This window comes from Miniopterus natalensis, chromosome 4, assembly GCF_054644295.1.
Source record: "Miniopterus natalensis isolate mMinNat1 chromosome 4, mMinNat1.hap1, whole genome shotgun sequence".
Lineage (NCBI taxonomy): Eukaryota > Metazoa > Chordata > Mammalia > Chiroptera > Miniopteridae > Miniopterus > Miniopterus natalensis.
In genome coordinates, this window is record NC_142084.1 from 57,060,241 (window position 1) to 57,080,456 (window position 20,216).

Below are 20,216 nucleotides of genomic sequence, written 5' to 3' on the forward strand. Positions count from 1 at the left end.
CTGAGGATATGTTTTTATTGAATTTAGAGAAAGGAAGGGAGAAAGAGAAACATTGATGTGAGAGGGAAGCATTGATTGGTTGCCTCCCCTACATGTCCTACTGGGGATTGAACCCACAACCTTTTGGTGTATGGAATGACACTCCAACTGAGTCACCCAGCCAGGGCTTGAAACATTTTTAATGTTCCAATTTATATATAGTGTGCAAATGATAAATATCAATTGAAAAATATAGTAAAGGATGTCATATATGAAACAGAAATTTGGAATCCAAGTTTTGTTACACTTTTATCTAACAACTTAAACAAGAACTAATAAAATCAGCTCATAGTAACACCACACCATTTACACTTACAAAAAAATCTCACTACTGCTTTGACGGTATAATCTTCGTGGAAAAAGAAAGCAAATTCGACTTAACTGAAGTTATTGAAGAGATAGCCAAATTATTTATTATTCTAACTCTTTCAGAATTTGTAGAAAAAGATAAGTTTTCTATCAGGCAGTTTGGTAAGTAGCTTATAACTCTAAACTCAGCCCCTTTTGATCAACTTGAAGATATTGAGGAAGTGAGGGAGGGGAATTCTGGATACATTATTTGCAGGTACATAATTAAACCCTTAGTTAACTGGAATTTTCACTAATCCATCCCCTTAATTCTCTCCTAAGCTGGATGAAAGGTATTTATTATACTAACCACAGAGGCATCGGCAGCTTGCGCTACCCCAGCCTCTGTTCTGAGTGGATCTGGATAGAGATCATACAGGAACTCTCCAAAGAGTGCATAAGGTAAGAGACTGGTCAGAATGGATTAAGAAGAGGTAACATCAGCTATATGAAAATTTTAGGCAAAGCTACAGACTTTTTTAAATTTTTATAAGGGTTTATTTGAGCCAAACTGACGACATGCTGGGGCGCAAGATCTCAAATGCTCCCGCTGAGGACTAGTAAGTGGTCCTATATTTTTTGTTTGTTTTACTCTAGCATGTAATGTTTTAACATGTAATATAGTCCCTAAAAAATAAAAATTAAAGACTTTGGAACTGCGTTTTATGCCATTCATTACTCACAACTGTATATAATTGACAAGCACTTGGGGAAGCATTAAAAAGTAAAAGAACCTTGTCAATTTTAGAAACTACAACACTTTTTGAGTTCAAATAACATTATAGATTTAATTTTTACGTTTTAACAATCCCCATGTTTGTACTCTTTCTTTCAAGCTGAAGGATGTAGAGAAGGTGATGAGGTGGGGGTAGTGTGAAACTTTAAAGCTAAACTACAAAATCAAAACTTTAATTGTTGTGTTACTTGAGCTTTAATGTTTCTAGTGAAAATGGTATGTTTCTTATACTACTTGAAGAGTGAAGAGAGCTGGAAAACAAGTGCTGATAGCCGTAGCAACACTAAGAATGTGCAACTTTATTTGGGGGGGAGGGGAATTTTTTTTTAAGTCCTTGTACGTTTTATGATTTTTATTTATATTAATATTTGTAGGAATGGAGAGACTATATTAGTGTGTATGTGTAATTTTTCTCTGAAGTTCACTACATCATTAATAGAAAATTTTAACTTGATTAAAAAAAATTTTAATGCAAAATGTTCAACTCAACATTTTAAAATTAAGAACAGAGTACTTGCCCTGGCCAAGTAGCTCAGTTGATTGGAGTGTCATCCCCATGCACCAAGGTCGTGGGTTTGATCCCTGGTCGGGGCGCATACAAGTGTCAGCCAATGAATGCATGGATGAGTGGAGCAACAGATCAATGTCTCACCCTCTCTCTCCCTCTCTCAAATCAATAAGTAAAGCCTTTAAAAAAAAGAACAGTGCTTATTTATAAAGTATCCCAAATGTATAAATTATTTGAAATTTATATTATGGATGGGAGTTAAGAAAAAGGAGAAAATCACAATTACCCAGGAAGGTTGAGCAGTGGGAATTAGAGCCATGGGAAAGCTGAATATTTTGGAATAAGTCCTAATTAGTAGATCCAATTCTTTAGTTCACTTAAGTTGATATGTACTTGGAGTACAATCAACTTATTAAATCACTGGGTGTAGCTCTTCAGTTTGATTGGTGTTGAAATCCTGAAAGACACTTGTGGATACCTACCAGAATTATTCTATACCTGTTTCTTAAATGCCTTTTGATTGTCCCTGTGAATTCGACCATAAGTTCCCTTATCTACTCCCACCATTTACTTTCCACTTGTAATTTACCAATAAAATTTACCCTGAGTAGATTTTTTTTCTTTTTGGGTCCTCAGTAGACAGCATTATTTTGCTGTCACTGAAACTTCTGAGATTCTCTGAATGTATCTCTGTTGGGATATTTGTGAAAGAAAGTTTTAAAATAAGCTATGGACTAGTTACTGGTAGTTAAAAATGTAAAATTATTCTTTCAAATTAGACTGGGGCCAGGATTGATCATCTTTAGACCCATTACTTGACTGCATTTTTCTCAGCCAGTGTGGCTCAGCAGTTGAGTATCGGCCTAGGATCCAGGAGCTCCAGATTCGCTTCCCGGTCAAGGCACATGCTCAGGTGTCCGGCTCGATCCCCAGGGGGCGTGCAGGAGGCAGCAGATCAATGACTCATCACTGATGTTACTATCTCTCCCTCGACCCCCCTCTTAAATCAATAAAAATATATATCTATTTTTAAATATATCTTTATTGATTTCAGAGAGAGGAAAGGAGAGGGAGAGAGGTAGGTAGAAACATCAATGATGAGAGAGTCATTGATCTGCTGCAGCCCACAGCATGAGCATGTGCCCTGACCGGGAATCGAACCCCGATCGCCTGGATCCTAGGCTGACGCTCAACCACTGAGCCATGCCTGGCCGGGCAATAAAAATATTTTTTAATAAAACCCAAAGTAATCTGTAGGTACCCAACATTTGAGAAGCACTAGTTTACATTTAAGTAACTTTATTATCACGATCAACAATAGTCCAAACCTTCAGATTCTTTTGAATTGCTTCCATCTAAATAGAACTTTTTATAATCTACGTTTAATATTTTGGACTCTTTCCCCCTTTAAATGGATAGCTTTAAGGTTTTCAGTGCATTTAGTTAAGTGATATTTATTTATTTATTTATTTATTTATTTATTTATTTATTTATTTATTTTACTCAGTTGAATTACATATAAGAGTTAAAATGTTCTCCAAAATAAGGTGTAAATTTTGTGCAAATTCATGTTTGGTGTCTCATCTGTAATGATCTTTCACTAAGCATGCACAGGTCATACCAATAACTTCTATCTTTGAAATGTCTTTGTGCATGCTGAGAAATTTCCTAGTTTTTTTTCCCCCTTACCTTAATTGTGCTGCCCAAAGTGTAATGGGCAATCTTCTACATACATCTGAGCTTTTCAGTATGATGTCACAGAGTCACCTTTTTAATACATGGAAAGCGATTATTAGGGATTCACATTTTACACTTAAGTCAGTGATATATGACCTGTTTTTAAAAAAATTGTTAAGTACAACCCGATTTGAGAAGTGTACAAATGTGGGAGGGAAAGTACGTTTTAAATTTTGAAGCGGTGCCAGTGGCTGGATTGGGCCTGAGGGTGAAAGGAGAGGAAGGCAGCAAGCACGGCGAGCGCGTCAGCTTTCCCCGGCGCGTCTGTACCTTCCCTCAGCCTTGGCATTTTCTGCTCAAGCCTGAACGGATCTAGAATCTGTTTTTTTTCAGATCTGGTCATTGTTAGTCTGTTGATATTCAAGCTAGAAAACTAAAAACACCACCAGAGCTGAAGACTTTTTAGTGACATTTTTTAAAAGTCAAAATGTTTACAGTTTAAAAGCATTTCAACATTACTGTTATCCTTTTGTCAGCTTTGCAAGTTTTCGAACCCCTGCCCTCTCCCGCTTTGCCCTCCTCCTGGCCTGGGCTTCGGTCAGCCCTGGAGCGCGCCGGGCTCCGCTGCCATGCTCCTGACCCCGCTCCTCACTCCCATCCTCTGTACCGTGTCTAGCTAACTTCTACCCAGAGTAACTAAAAATTCCTCCACGTAACACCCCTAGTTCTCTAGCATAGTTTAGGGTCCTTATAACTTTTCTTCATTTTTATTTGTACATTATTAAACCCGCTCTTTGCAACTGCGGCATAAAGCCTGACTTCCCTGCTATACTGTAAGCTTCCCATGAGAAGAAATCCCGAATTTTGTTTATGTATCTTCCAAGCTCAGCACAATGTCTGGTACACAGGATATTCTCAATTCATTTTCTGGTTTGATAGATAAACAGTTTAAGAACCCCTCCAGCCCCTCTTATTACTATGTAATTCGAATTTTGTGGGCAACTTTTAATGATTTCTAAATTTATTGTCTTTATTAACTATTTAGATGTTCTATTACACTTCTGTATCTGGTAATATATTTAAATGTGGAATCTAGTATGTAGCATTAATTTCCAAGTTAGTAACTTTTAAAATCATTCTCCATACTGTAAGCATTAATCTTTTTGAACCTTAATACAATGAGTTTCTCCCAATAAAAAAGTGAGGTAATTTTATGAACTAACATATTTTTAAAAGTTTACACAACTAGGTGTCATTTAAAGCACTAAAATCCAGTGGATTTTTAGAGAAAAAAGATTTCTACTTACAGCAATATGTCAGACAAGATATATATGTATATATAGATAGATAGATATAGATATAAATGATATAGATACACATATTTATATAAAACAATATATATATATATATACATATATATATACAAAATTCCTGCAACAAATCATCAAATATTCTAGAGAAAATACAGTATTTATCACAAGAAAGTAAAGGTGATTCCTCCTGAGGGACAAAAGAAGAAGCAGAAATTTAGAGTATTGTTTGCTTGAAACAGCAGCTTCCCTGAAGTCATTTGCTGAAAGAATCTAAGGCTTTGAGGGTTTTTCCCCTCACATTTTTCATCATCCTTGTTATGAAATAATTCACATATAATAAAATTTCATCAACTTTAAGTACATAATTCAATGAGTTTGGCAGTTTCTCATAAAGTTAAACATAACCTTGTCATGTGACCCAGCCATCCTATTCCTAGGTTTACCTAGGACACTTGAAAATGTGTATTCAGAAAGACTTGTATTCTAATGTTCATAGCAGCAATGAGAAGGGCTATATATTAAAAAAACAAAATAAACTACAAATACTTAGAATTTGGTGGATTTGGGGATATTACATCAATATATAAAAATCAATTTTATTTCTATAAAGGAGCCATGAATAATCTCCAACCTACAATTCCAAATAAATAAATACATTGATTTGTTGGGTAGGCTATTTATATGTGATTGATATGAATTTAGTACAATGTCTACCCCAAACAACTATTTAGTTTCTGTATAGTTTAAATTATAATTTTCTAGCAGTATTTTCACAACGTTCTCCTAAGGGGCTCAAATACACTTTGGTTTTTCAAATATATTTTTATTGATTTCAGAATGAGGAAGGGAGAAGGAGAGATAGAAACATCAATGATGAGGGAGAGTCAGTCATTGATCGGCTGCCTCCTGCAGGCCCCCCTGCTGGGGATCCAGACCGCAGCCTGGGCATGTGCCCTGACCGGGAATTCAATTGTGATCTCCTGGATCCTAGGTCTATGCTCAATTGCTGAGCCACATGGGCTAGGCGCACCTTTGTTCTTAATATTACCTAAGATGGCCTCTGATATGTCATGGGACCTTCCCTGCCTTCTCTGTTCTCCCAGTGATATTAAAAGGCAAGCTGTGTAGACTCATCGCCCTGAGACCTGGGACCTATATTATTCAAGGGAAAAGCATGTTACATTGTTCATTTTGCTCATTGAATTAAAGACTACATAACTGTCTTTTCATCTTGGTTGTTTTCTCTGAAAAGTGAGGAAGCATGATAATTATTAATATGAAATAACTTGTATAATTGTAAATGATGTAGCAGACACTTATTTGCCATCCACTCTATACTCCCTTCATTTGCGGAAGTTACCCAAGTTTCCTAATGGGTAACAGTGCCTTCTTGTTCTGAGCGAGGTAGTTTTAAATGAAGCGAACTCGGTGTGGACTCACTCATTCTACCTATTCCCCAGGCACTGATTGAGAGATGAGCAGGCAACTAACTGTAGGCCAGGAGCTTGGTCTTCTGGAAAAGAAACTTCTTTCCTTTTTCACACTGACTTACCACAAGAGACTCTCTCTCACTCTGCACAGTATAGTGTGAGGCTGTGAATCTGGAGTTGATACAGTTATTTGTGCCTGAATAAAAAGCTGCCACATGGAACCCAAAAAAGAAACTAGTATTTTAAAAGGTAAGACAGTGTTTGAAATGCCTGTGGCAGCTTCTTCCAAAGCCAGGATTACCTATGGGCTGCTCATTTGCATGAGTCAATATACTGCTGTTATTATTAGAGGCCTTATGGATATAATGACGTATTCATAAAATTGCATGTAGTTTTTAGGGAAAAAAATCAAACATTTCTTTAATTCTTTTATCATGGCAAATAATTATTTAATATGATTTTTAACCATAATACCTTGATACATGTAAAAGATATTGTTGTTATACAATTCAAACGAACTAAATTCTACATAGTAGGTATCAACAGCTCTTAACTTTCCAGGCCCAAGCTATCATTTAACAATATAAATTAAAGAGGCTTTTAAAATCTGTTACATAAAGTTGCATAGAAAAATTTACTACAAACAATTAGCATTTAAGACCAGGATATAAGAGGAGGTCACCAGTTCCATTAAAAAAAAAAAAAAAAAAAAGACTAAGATATAGAGGTAATGACGATTATACTTTCCCATTTTATTAGGAAGGGGAATCAGGATGAGTAGGAAAATACACAGACAAGCATTTTGCTCAACCACACAAAAATTTACATGTTTTTAACAAGTTAGTGATAAGAATTTTTGAAAAGCTGTTAGCTTTCCCCCTCTTAGTGCTGTTTCAGTTGATTTTAAGTTGTAAAAGCTAAAGTTAAAGGAGACATGCATTTTTAAATTGTTTTGATATATCTTCAAAGTTATTAATGCTATTAAGTAGTCACTGTTAAAATATATTTGATAGTTTAACAATATCATTTTGCTTCCAGGATAATGTTCTCACCCTTGATAGCTTTAAGAATGTACTTTACTCATGGGAACTAAACACTATGCAATGCGAAACTGAAGGGATTAAGTTCAAAAGGTTGTCCAGGACTTTTCTATGGGGCAGGGTTTAGAAAACGGATAAGATTGTTTGGATTATGTTGTTCTCTGATTTAGTTAAAAAAAAAAAAAAGTTAATGAATATAAGTTAACCTTGGGTTATCAACATTCTTGCTCAAGATAGATTTATGGTAAAAATAGACTACTGAACTGTCTTGTTAAAATTTTAAACATGAGTTTGGATGAGTTGCAAATAACATCCTCTTCCCTTAGGCCAAAAGGAATATGTAAACTCAAATTTTTTAGATAAGAATACTTATTTTAGTTTCAGCCTTTATACTTCCTACTAAAATAGCTGTGTAAGTATATGCAATCTTGTTTTTATTCTGAATATATAGCACATTCTTTTTTCAACATATGCGAAGTAACACAGGCTCGTTTTATTTTCATTTTGAAATTTTTTAGAAGTACAAAACAAATTGCACCAGAAATAACTTTTGTTAATATTTTGGTGTATCTAATTTTTTCTTTTTCTATGTATTTATGTGGACTGTGCAGGTTATTTAAAAGTGGAGACTCTATTTTAGGTATAATGTATATATATTTTTATGGAACTCGTGAGCATTTTCCATGTTATTAAATATGTTTTGAGATGCAAACTCTGGATTTCAATAGCTACAAAATATTCTCTTTTAGAATTTTAACAAACATTGGACGTTCTTCAGAGTGCCAGGCATACATAACACCGTCATCTTTTAAAATAATTTCTATGTTGTGTATTTTTCTGGTTTATAAAGTTCCTAAATATAAAAACTGCCATAATAAATATTTCTACATGTAAATATTTGATGATGTTATTATAATTTCCTTAGGATATGTGTTTAGGGTATACAGTGATTAAGGTAATTGATATTTGTGACTATGCCCATAAAAGTTATACTCTTCTACAGGGGTTTTTGTTTGAATATTTTTATTTTTAAAATATCTGCTAATTAGTACATAAATTATATTATTTCATCATTATATTTACTCCTAATTTTTTTTTTAATTAAAGGAAGACAATTGCAGAGGTTTCTGATCCCCATAACTCTTTACCTGAGCCACACTCCCAGAGGAAAAATTGAATTATTTTAACTGTTCCTTCTGGTGTCTATTTCTAAATAATGTGGTTATAGTTTTTGTGGGGGTTTTTTGTTGTCTACTTTAGGCATTATCTTTGAACTATCTATTATGGAAGAAGAAGAAATAGCATGCTAATTTCTATCTACCCGTTCTATTAATATGTTTATACCATATCCAAGTCTATCATTTTGTCTTTTCTTCTTAGAATCTTCCCACATGGAGGACTCCATCTTTTTGTTCCAACCTGGGCTGGCTGCTGTCTTGGTCTACTCCATACCATTCATCATGGAATTTTCCTCTCCTGTGTTTAATCTCTATTTCTTGGATCTCATGTCTTTCTTTTCTTGTTGTACTCTGATGTTTTAGTGGCACTCATTCATTTAATTCAGAGACTCTTCAGATTCTGCCTGGAAAGCTGGCTCCCTCTTCTCCATCTCTTTCAATGCATATATCCCAACATATGGCTTTTTCCTTCCTGCTGCACAAGCAACACTTGTCCATCTGATTTCCATATTTGAGAAATTTGTTGAAACCTCTGCTGAGAGCCCCTGATCTGTACTCTTTATGTGGGTTTACAGCTTTCATATTTCTTTATTGTCATGATAAATGGGAGCTATGAAGGTGGAAAAATACACGCTTTCTTGAAACATAAAGCCTGCTTCATTACTTGAATATTTTTATTGGCTCCCCCCCCCCCCCAACTCTATTAGTCTCTTTATTCTTTTGGTAATCTTTTCCAGTTAACTACTTCATTTTGTAGGTGATGAAATGTCTAAGGAATCTACTTCAAATGTTGGCTCTGCTGTGAGCATGGTCTTTCCCTTTACTTCAACTCAGAATTAAGACTTTTGATCTTTGTTTTTTTTAATAGTCCAGTCCCAGAAGTAGTTTTCACTGTAGAAGTTATCTGAAGACAGTCTTATCTTTATCATAGTGGTCTACAACCAGGCTCTAGCTTCTCCAGGGACACTATACAGAATGAATTTAAATATGTATTAAAGTAAGGCATTTTCTCAAATGAGTTTAAATGCATTTTATTTTTAGACAACCTACATGTCATGTGTTTCTTAAAAACAATGCCTCTGCTCCAAATAAATTAAGTCAAAATAAATGAAGAGCTTGAGATACCATCAGTCCCACTTGTCCTCATCCTGGTGTGTGAATGAAAAGCAGCAGGCAGTTATGAAGTCAGTGGATAGATCCAAACTGCCAAACTTGTTAACATTTTTCCATTTCCATATGATCCTTAAAGAGAATCATATATGGGGTCACACCATCCTCACGGTGGTCCCGCAGAGCAACCATGCCATCTGGATTCATGTTTTCACCAAAAAAGAACTGGTAGTTTTTGAAATTAGCAAAGATGTGCTTGATTTGTTCTGCAGCCCCTGTCTTAAAAGGTTTTACTTTCTGGTCTCTGTTCTTCAAGTTTTCCTTTCATCGATTCCATGTAATCTTTGATACACTTCCTGTAGGCTTCTTTTGTGAAGCTGGTTTCCAGTCATGATGGTTCATGACATTATCAACGGCAGTGCTTACTGTGCTTTCAGTACCTTCACCCTCGGGGCCTTTGATACCATTGTAATTAATGAGTAATTAGTAATAGAAAAGGAGCAAAGGGAAGGCCAGACATCATACACATGTCATTTGGGCAGCTTCACCAGGAAGCTGCAATTTCACATTCCCCAGGAAACCAGGGACCCATTTCCTGCAGATCACTGGGGGAAAGGGTCCAACAAAGGGGAGGTGTGCACATGCTCAGTGAAGTCAGGATGACACAGGGAGGGTGCCTGTCAGTCATACCTTGGAGCAGAGATCATTGGCTAGAATGGGCCAGGCTACCGCAAGCCTGTGAAAATTTGGGAATACATAAATCCCTAAACAAAGGAAATTTCTCTTTTGGCTATTGGCTTGCTCTTGGCTCACTCGTTCCTTTGGCTTTGCACCCTCCTGTGTTCCTTCCATAGCCGCATGTCCCATGGCCATGTGGACCCCACATGCAATGGACTGATGAACTGCAGCTGGGAACACAAGTTAAGCTAGCCTAATGCTGGATTGGACACTGCTCCAATATGGAACAGAAACTGTGAACACCAACTCTGATCCTAGCCCTATTAAAGGCCCAGCTACACTTCTTCCTTGGTGGGACAAGGGGAAATGGATCTTGGAAACTCAGGGATTTAATTCGACACCAATAAAAATCCCTTGTTCTCCCATGCAAGTCTCAGAAAATTCTTTTTCTCAGGATATTGCAAGAATTCCACTCCCACTAGCAACAGGTAGGGATGAGGCATTTCCACCAATAAGCAAATCATCAATGTTACCCTCTGTCCTACTGACTATTTCCCCTTTACCTCTTGGCACAGCCTGTCTGTGATCTTCCCAATCTTGTAGAGGGTGGAAGGAGATGACCCTGAGCTGGCTTAGCAGGAGCTGACAGCACAGAGTGAGTGTGGTGAAGCTCAAGCGGCACATGGGGAGGCAGGGGGAGTGGGCAGAAAAGATTTTTGTTGACTTTAGAAAAAAGAACACAGTCAAAATCACTAGAGAAAAATTCAAGGGTTACAGAAGTTCCAAAGTTGCCCATCCTTGCTTTCCTCCTATTGTCTAATAAATCCACACATAGGGGAAGTGTTACATATCCAGCGCTGTGAAAGAGACAAACATTGGCAAAGAGAGGTAGGAACCATGACGTAGCTCAACAGTGAGAGCAGCAGGGAAAGTGGGCAAATAAGATAGTTTTTTATAAGCCGGGTCAATAAAGAGAAAATAATGTCGCTTATATCTAAGATCCCTACTCCTGTGTTGATTATGCATCCCTGCCGAACCATGTCATTCATTTCAGTGGGGTGGGAAGGAGGTGGCAATGGCAAAAAGGGAAAATAAAGAGATAGCATTTGCTTAGTCTTTGAACATGAGACATTGGCAACACACTAGATTCATTCTATTAATTGCATCAACCACATCTTATGAACACATTTCCATAGGCCATATGTAATAGGCCTTGGCTCCATTCACTGTATTTATTGACTCCTCAAATTGCTAACATATAACTTTTTTTTCACATCATTTTAATAAAATAAAATTCACTTTAATTTTTTATGAGCATATTTAAAACAGAAACTATCTCCCCAAATGGTCTGAATTTCCAAGTGACAGAGATTGTATGTGCTTCCCATGTGAACTGCCAAAGATCTCAGGCGATGTATGCATTCATCACAACCACTTACTGTTCTGGTTCAGATGTCTGCTCAGTATATGGGTCCTAAAGAGAAAATTATTCCAGTTGAGCATATCCATACATTGTGGCTCAAGCAATGTATTTTTGGAGTAATAAACATAATTTTGTTCCTAATTAGAGAGAAATGATGCTTAGAATTGAACCTGTTACCTTCCTGAAATTAAAATCCAGAACACAGAGGCATTCCTCTCTACCAAATGCATTTGCTAATAGAAACAACCCACTAGCATGCTGAGTCCTTCTTGTGGAGGGCAGAGTTCTCAGGAATTTCCTGAAAATGGAAAACTGATTACATTGGGCACAGAGGACATTTGTATTTATAGAAACACTTTAGCTAAGATAAGACTTCTAAAAGCCAGAAAAGAAATCACTTTTAGGGGGATTTCAGAAAAATGTTGTAATCTTTTTAATTTTTAATAGGCATAAAAATGATTGTTGTATTGATATTGACAGAAATTAGGGGTTTAATTGATGATTTTAACTTAAAATAATGAATTGTTCTAACATTGGTTTAGGATTTTTCTTTACTATATACAGTTCAATTTTGTGGTCTGGCAAATGCCCAATAGCCATTTATCTAGTATGCATACCTTTCCACAGCTGGATTTTCAAATATGATTATAAAGTTCATATGACAGAACTATCCTGAAAATAAATATGTCAGCAGGCTTTGCTTTATTTTATGCGTTTATTCTGGATGTAACATAACTCGATACAAACACAGACGACACTCTAAGACATTTTGCCAGAGCTATTCAAGTGTAGCATCATTTGAGATTGGGGAAGGTGATTTAGAAACACCTGGGTTGAATATTTATATCCATGCCTTAAGTCCTAAAAGCCTTTCAGTTTTATAGTCCTTTGGGGGAAAGACGGGAACTACATTAACACTTGTTAGTGGAACGGTGAATTCACTGCTGAGAAAGACTTTGTTAAAAAATTTGAAAATGATGCCAAAAAAATATATATATAAGGGGAAGATTAAAAAGAACTAACATTTGATCAGCCCTTATAGGTTTAGAAATATATTTTTTAGAATATTTTTAGAAATATATTTTTTATATTTTGGGTCTCAGGAACATGAAGAGAAGATGTATTGGAAAAAAATTCTAAATATCATATTAAAATGAGCATCATTTAATAGAAGGTACTTAAGAGACCCAGCTAATGTCAAAAGTAATAATCAACAAAGTATTCTGCTCAAGCTTGCTCTATGTGGTCCTTTCAGAACCTCTGTCTCCTAAATATTATTTCCACACTCTCCTCCCTCCCTACTTCTCTCCCATCTATTTGGTCCAACTTGATACCACACAAGACAAAAATCTTACTTAATTTGATAGAAGAATGAACTGATCATGACTAGGAGAAGAACAAAAAAGCTTCTTCCTCTCCTTATCAGCAACATATTTACATTTAACACCCAGCATCTGGAGAAGTGCCTCTACCTTTCGTGTCAGGGGCAGTACTTTTTGGCCAGTGTAGTAGAAGTGCAGCAGTGTAGCTGGTGATGCCAACATTTTTTCAAAATGGGAAGTTTTATAGGCCATGAGATAATACATTAGCCACGTGAAGTGCCAGGCTTTTTAAAAAGTCCCTCCCCCCAAAAGATAATCTTTAACAATAATAACAATAACAATAGTCATTGCTTACATATTTGAGTACTAACTCTAACTGGGCACAGAGTGGATTACATATATTATCTCATTTAAATCTCCTAACAATCCCATTAGGTAGATTCTTGTGTTATCCTACATTGCTAATGAGATATCTTTATAAACGACCTATTGTGATTAACAAACTACCTCCAAAATTAGTGGTTTAAAACATCAACCCTGAATTGAACTCATGTGTGATTTGGGGGAGGGGCCTCAATGGCTGGTAATTAGTCTTGAACAGGTTTAGGTGATTTGACTGAGCTCTACGAACTTGTGATGAGCTGGTGAGTCAGTTGGGGCCTTACTGGTCAATGAAGGCCATGGCTCAGACACCGGGGCCTCTCCACAAAGTTTCTCATTCGCCAGCCTACAAGCCCAGGCTTGTTCATGTGGTTGTCTCAAGTTCCAAAAGCTCTAGAGTGGAACCTGCAAGACCTCTTGAGGCCCAGGCTTAGAACTAGCACAACCATTTTATTTCTAATGCATTGTGTTGGTCAAGAAGGTCACAAGGTCTGCCAGGTTTCAAAGGGTAGGGAGATTGCTTCTTGGAAGGACTTTCATTGTGACTATTTTTGCATTCTATTTTTTCTGAATAGGAGATATCCTGAGTTGCCAGATACCACACAGTTAATAAGTAACTAGACTTTCATCCACTGTTGGTAGGAATTGTACAGCCACCTTGGGAAACAGTTTGGCATTTTCTGAGTTGTTTGTCTTCTTATTATTAAGTTTTAAGAGTTCTTTATATATTCTGGATACAAGTTTTTCGTCTGACATATGTGTTGTGCAGATTTTCTCCCAGTTCTTGGCTTGCGGTTTCATTTTCTTGATAGCGTTTTTTTTGAAGAACAAATGTTTTTCGTTTTAATGAAGTCCAATTTACCAATTATTTTCTTTCATGTCTTGTGCCTTTGCTGTTCTGTTTAAGATGAATGAGAAGTGGTTGAGAAGAGTCAAAGGGTAGCTCTAATAGTCTAAGGATATAACCTGAAGTGGTGCAAGTGTTTTGTATAAAAACAAATGTTGCATTCTACTTAATAAAAAAAAATTTACTTGCCTTAACATAAAAAATAATGCTCTACACATGAGCAAGTTTATCTGATGCTCTAAGATAAAAGCCCATGTTTATTCCATGGCATAGACTGTCCACCTTCAGAACATACAAACTCTAGGTTGAGAATCATGGAACTGAATGGCCACTTGCCTCAGAAACTAACATTATTATTCATAATGAGTTCCAATATAAATAAAAGTTATAAAGCTATAATTAAAAGGGGAATTGCTATTGTAGTGAATACACACACACAATTTATGTATGTATGTATGTATGTATGTGTGTATATATTTATACAATGAAGTCTGCCTTAATCTTTTCTGACCATCGACTATATTAGCTTTCTATGTAGGTTCAACTATTCAACTGCTTAAGTATGTCTAAGCTACTAATAAACCTTCCAGAATGAATAGCAGATGAACAACTGAATATAAATGAAAACAGATGCCTCAAAGAAGAGGATCCAGAATTGTCATCAGCTCTTCATGATCACTACATGTATTCTCTAACAAGCTCATATGCCCACAGCACATTGCCAAAGTTTATTGACTTCTTCCAAAATTTCTGTATGAAATTATGATTATGATCTCATAGAGTTCAGGATTACTGACTAAAGAGCACGCCTCCCCAGGATGTTTTTTCAAAGGAGTTGGTACCCCCAGGAGTGCTAGGGAAGGGAGGCACACATTCATTTGAGGATATTACTAGCCTAACCCCCGCTGTATGATCTCAGAATCTTCCAAAGTTTGACTCCTTTCAAATCTGAGAATCTGGAGTCTCTCCATGATCCAAAGACACAAGGCAAACAGAAAAGGATACCCATTGACCCTGTATTTGGTATCCACATTCTTGTGCCTTAAGATATATATATTTTAAATTGACCTATCGAAATATCAATATTCCTGTGGATATATGCACATCCTTGCACAATAAAAGTATTCATGATATATGAGGAAAGATGGATTCTCATACAACATAAAACATAAAATAACATAAAACAATGCTTTCTGTTCTAGAGGTATTTGCTTTCAATTTAATGTCTGTTTAAATGTATGTATAAAATACGTTTAAGAAGTGATAATATGGTGATAGTAGCACAACAATGTGAATGAACTTAATGCCATTGAACTGCACACTTAAGAATGGTTGAAATGGTAAGTTTTGTGTTATTTGTATTTTACTACAATACATTTTTAAAATAATAATAGAAAAGAAGTGATAGGTTAGATGGTAAATAACAATGTGGCAGCTAGGACTGAGTTTTTATCCTATTGGACATACCCAGGAAGACAAAATTAATTTCATACCTTGTTTTTACACACACATCAGATTGATTTGACTACTTAAATAATTTCATGGGTCTATAGCTCTGATTTCATCGATCTCTTTTTTCTGGCTCCTTTTCTGACAAAGACTGCTGATTTTCAAAGACAGCTTAAGAGCAGGAAGAGATGTTCAGATACAAATGCATAGAGCTGCCAGAACACACACAGATGGTGTGGTGTGAGGGATGGGGTTGTGAGAAGCATCAGTTAATTATTATTATTATTTTTTGCATAGAAGCAGACATATGTTAAAATATATGCTTATTAATAGTTGCTTTAGCAACAGTTAAAATTACAGTTCATTTTGATGGCAAAATGTCAATCTCAAAATCGAATTTCAGGCAACTGTTTACCAAGCAGAATCATAATAATTATCTGTGCTTTTTATGTACTTATTTTTCAATTGATTGTGCTAGTTACATGGAACATTTTCTAGCACTCTATGTAATGTAGCAAACATGGGACTGGAATAAAGACAAGTTGTTAGGGTTTAGTACCAAAAGTATTTGAAAGTGCTGAGTGCTCATTTGTTTCTTTACAATGATTTCTGGCTTCATGGCATTTATGCCATTTACGCCATTGGTTCTACAATCACTAGGTTCTATAGTCTCACTAGGTGTACAATACAGTTATTCAAGTTTATGTATTATGTGTGAATATATTATCCTTGCATAAAATCTTAAAGCACAAGATTTCTTTGAAAAATTATCAATTACTTTAAAAGCAGTAGTTTTAAAATTATATCCATTTAAAAATGTTCTTAATTCTGAAGGAATGTGTAGCATTAACATAAACAAAAACTAGATTTTTTTTCAAAGATTAAAATTTATATAGAGAGATTCCAAGATGGTGGTGGATTAAGTGGAAGCTACATTGACACTCTCCCAGGACCAAACTGGAATTACAACTAAAATATAGAAAAACCATTCTGAATAATCAACTGAATACTAGAGCTCAGAGGGCAGCCATCTGGTTTCCTGTGCTGAGTCATTCCCCCATACTGCAGAGGACATCTTTCTCAGGCAGACCTTTGCTCTACCCATTGGAACACCTCTGGCCCCACCCTGTAGAGTTTACACCTTGCTGTACTCTACAGCCTGAAGCTCTTTAAGAAACTCAGATTAATCAGCCTGCAGGCAGAGGTGGGTCTCTGGGTGCTTTGAGTCTTTACCTGATCTGCTTCTGTATGCAGGCCTTACAAAAGCCGACCTTGGTGCACATCATGGTCCTGTCCAAATGCACCCAGCCACAGCAGAGGGAACCACAAGCTGTGGGTTGCTGATAACTCCAAACAGGGTACTCAAGGCCGGCCACAAACAGCATCTGACATTGGCCTGTACCAGAGACCCTCTGAAAACACTGGGAGCCCTAGCAGATCTACCTAATACATAGAAACAAACCCAAATAGACAGCCAAAATGGGAAGACAAAAAAACAAGCTCCAAATGAAAGAACAAGAGAATTCTCTAGAAGAAAAGCTATATGAAACTATGAAGGAAATTAAGAGTGACATAGCAGAAATAAAGGATACATTGGAAAGAATAAACAGCAGACTACAGGAAGCTGAGGATCAGATCAGCGAATTAGAAGACAGAGTAGAAAACACTCAATTGGAGGTCCAAAAAGAAAAAAAACAAGGAGGACAGTTTAAGGGAGCTGTGGGACAACATGAAATGTAGCACTATTTGCATCATAGGGGTTAAAGAAGGGGAAGAGAGTAAGCAAGGGATAGAGAATTTGCTTGAAGGTATAATGGCAGAAAATTTCCGTAACCTGGTCAAGGAAAAAGTCACACAAGTTCAGGAAGAAAAGAGAGTCCCAAGCAAGAAGAACCCAAAGAGGTCCACATCCAGACACATCATAATTAAAATGCCAAAAATTCAAGACAAGAGAGAATCTTAAAGGCAGCAAGAGAAAAGCAATCTGTTACCTACAAAGGAGCTCCCATAAGGCTGTCATCTGACTTCTCATCAGGAACTCTACAGGCCAGAAGGGAATGGCATGAAGTATTCAAGGTAATGCAAAACAAGGATCTGAAACCGGGACTACTCTATCCAGCAAAGCTATCATTCAAAAATAGATGGTGAAATAAAGAGCTTCTCAGACAAAAAAAAAAAAAAAAGGTTAAAGGAGTTTATCATCACCAAACCAGCATTACAAGAAATGTTAAAGGAACTGCTGTAATGAGAAATATATATAGAGAGAAGCATGGCCATAAAGAATTAAAGTGGCAATAGATAAGTACCTATCAATAATAACCTTAAAAGGAAATGGATTAAATGGTCCAGTCAAAAGACATAAGGTAGCTGAATGGATGGGAAAACAAGACTCAAATATATGCTGTCTACAAGAGACCCACCTCAGAACAAAAGACTCACACAGACTGAAAGTAGAGGGATGGAAAAAAAATTTCCATGCAAATGGATATGATGAAAAATGCTGGGTAGCATTACTCATATCTGATGAAATATACTTCAAAATTAAGGCCATAATGAGACAAGAAAAGTCACTACATAATACTAAAAGGATCCATTCAACAAGAGGATTTAACCCTGTTAAACATATAAGCACCCAATATAGAAGCAACTAAATAGATAAAAAACTTCTGGAGGACTTTAAGGGAGAGATTGACAGCAACACAGTCATAGTAGGGGACTTTAACATCCCACTGACTTCACTGGATAGATGTTCGAGACAAAAAATCAACAAGAAAAGAGTGACCCTAATTGACACACTAGATCAGTTGGACTTAATTGACATTCACAAAACATTTCACCCCAAAGCTGCAGAATATATATTCTTCTCAAGTGCACATGGGGCATTCTTAAAGATAGGCCACATGTTAGCCTCTACAAGCCTCTACAATTCAAGAAGATTGAAATAATATCAAGCATCTTCTCAGATCACAATGGCATGAAATTAGAAAGCAACAAAAGTAAAAGCACTAAAAAGCGTTCAAACACATGGAGGCTAAATAGCATGTTTTTAAACAATGAATGGGTTATCAATGAGATCAAGGAAGAAATAAAAAACTTCCTGGAAACAAATGAAAATGAACATACAACAACCCAAAATCTATGACAGTGAAAACAGTCATGAGAGGGAAGTTCATAGCACTACAGGCCTATCTCAAAAAGCAAGAAAAACTTTTAATAAACTATCTAACCCACAGCATTTTTGAGAAAGATTAAAGTTGGAAGGATCACAATACCAGATATCAAGTTATACTACAAGGCCACTGTAATCTAAACAGCCTAGTACTGGCACAAGAACAGGCATATAGATCAATGAAAAGAACAGAGAACCCAGAAATTGACCCAAGCTATTATGCTCAATTAATATTTGACAAAGGAGGCAAGAGCATATAATAGAGTAAAGCCAGTCTCTTCAATCAGTGGTGTTGGGAAAATTGGGCAGGTATATACAAAAAAATGAAACTAGACCACCAATTTACACCATACACAAGAATAAACTCAAAATGGATAAAAGACTTAAATGTAAGACATAAAACTATAAAAATCCTAAAAGAAAATGCAGACAGCAAAATTTCAGACATCTCTCATAGTTTAAAATATAATAAATATTTCTACCTCCCAAAGACAACCTCTTTTAGTACAAGCTCTCTTATAAGCTTTTTAAAATGCATTTTGACATAAGTGTTACCATATTCTATATTGTTTATATCCTGTATCTTAAACTTAAAATAAAACAGGCATTTTTTCTATAATATTTCCAAAATTTCATGCATTTAATTTAAAAATCCAATGACTATGCCATTATAACTTTAGTCAATGCCATAATATTGCACATAAAAATGCTCTCGTGAAATGCTCTCAGTACATGGAATTGTCACAAATTTCAGATTGTTTCTTTGATTTAGAGTATCAGTCAGGGTTCAAGCAGAAAAGTAGAACTAGTAGGAGATATATAGTAAGAGATTCTTTGCAAGGAACTGACTCACCTGATACTGGAGGCCAGCTGGGCAAGTGTGAAGTCTGTTGCAAAGGCTGCCAGGAATAGCAGTCTGGACCACTCTGGAATGGGCTGAAACTGCTGTTCCACAAGCAGAATTTTTTTCCTTCTGAGAAGGCCTTTTCACTGGTTGAATAAAGCCCACCCAGATTATCTAGGAGAATCTCTCTCTTACTTACAGTGAATTGATTATGGACTTTAATCACATCTAAAATCACAGTAACACCGAGATAAGTGTTTGTGAATAACTGGGAATTGTATCTTAGCCAAGTTGATACATCAAAAGACCATCAGGGTTACATGCTCGGAAGGAGAATTACTGAGTCAAAGAAAATACAATTTAAAAAAATCTGATACATATTTTCATGTTCAATAAAAAGCTCAACTCTGAAAACAAAAGATTTGTTTTTAAGATTTTATTTTGTTTTTTGAGAAGTTTTAGGTTTACAACAAAATTGAGAGAGACGTACAGAGAGTTCTCATATAGCCCCTGCCCCCATACAAGCATAGCCTCCCCCACTATCAACATCCTCACCAAAATGGTATTACTTTTTATTTTATGTTTTTTGTTTGTTTGTTTGTTTTTACCAAGAATGAATATACATTGGCTCATCATAATCACCCAAAGTTCCTAGTTTACCTAAGGGTTAGCCATTCCTCTTCCTCCCACTTTCTCCTAGGATGGGAAGCTCTCTTTTCTATCA

At 36.1% G+C, this 20,216-nt stretch overlaps 1 pseudogene; it reads right to left on the minus strand.

Moving 5' to 3' along the window:
- Positions 1-9,484: 9,484 nt before the first annotated feature.
- On the minus strand, positions 9,485-13,024 carry LOC107527466 (translationally-controlled tumor protein-like; annotated as a pseudogene).
- Positions 13,025-20,216: the final 7,192 nt, after the last annotated feature.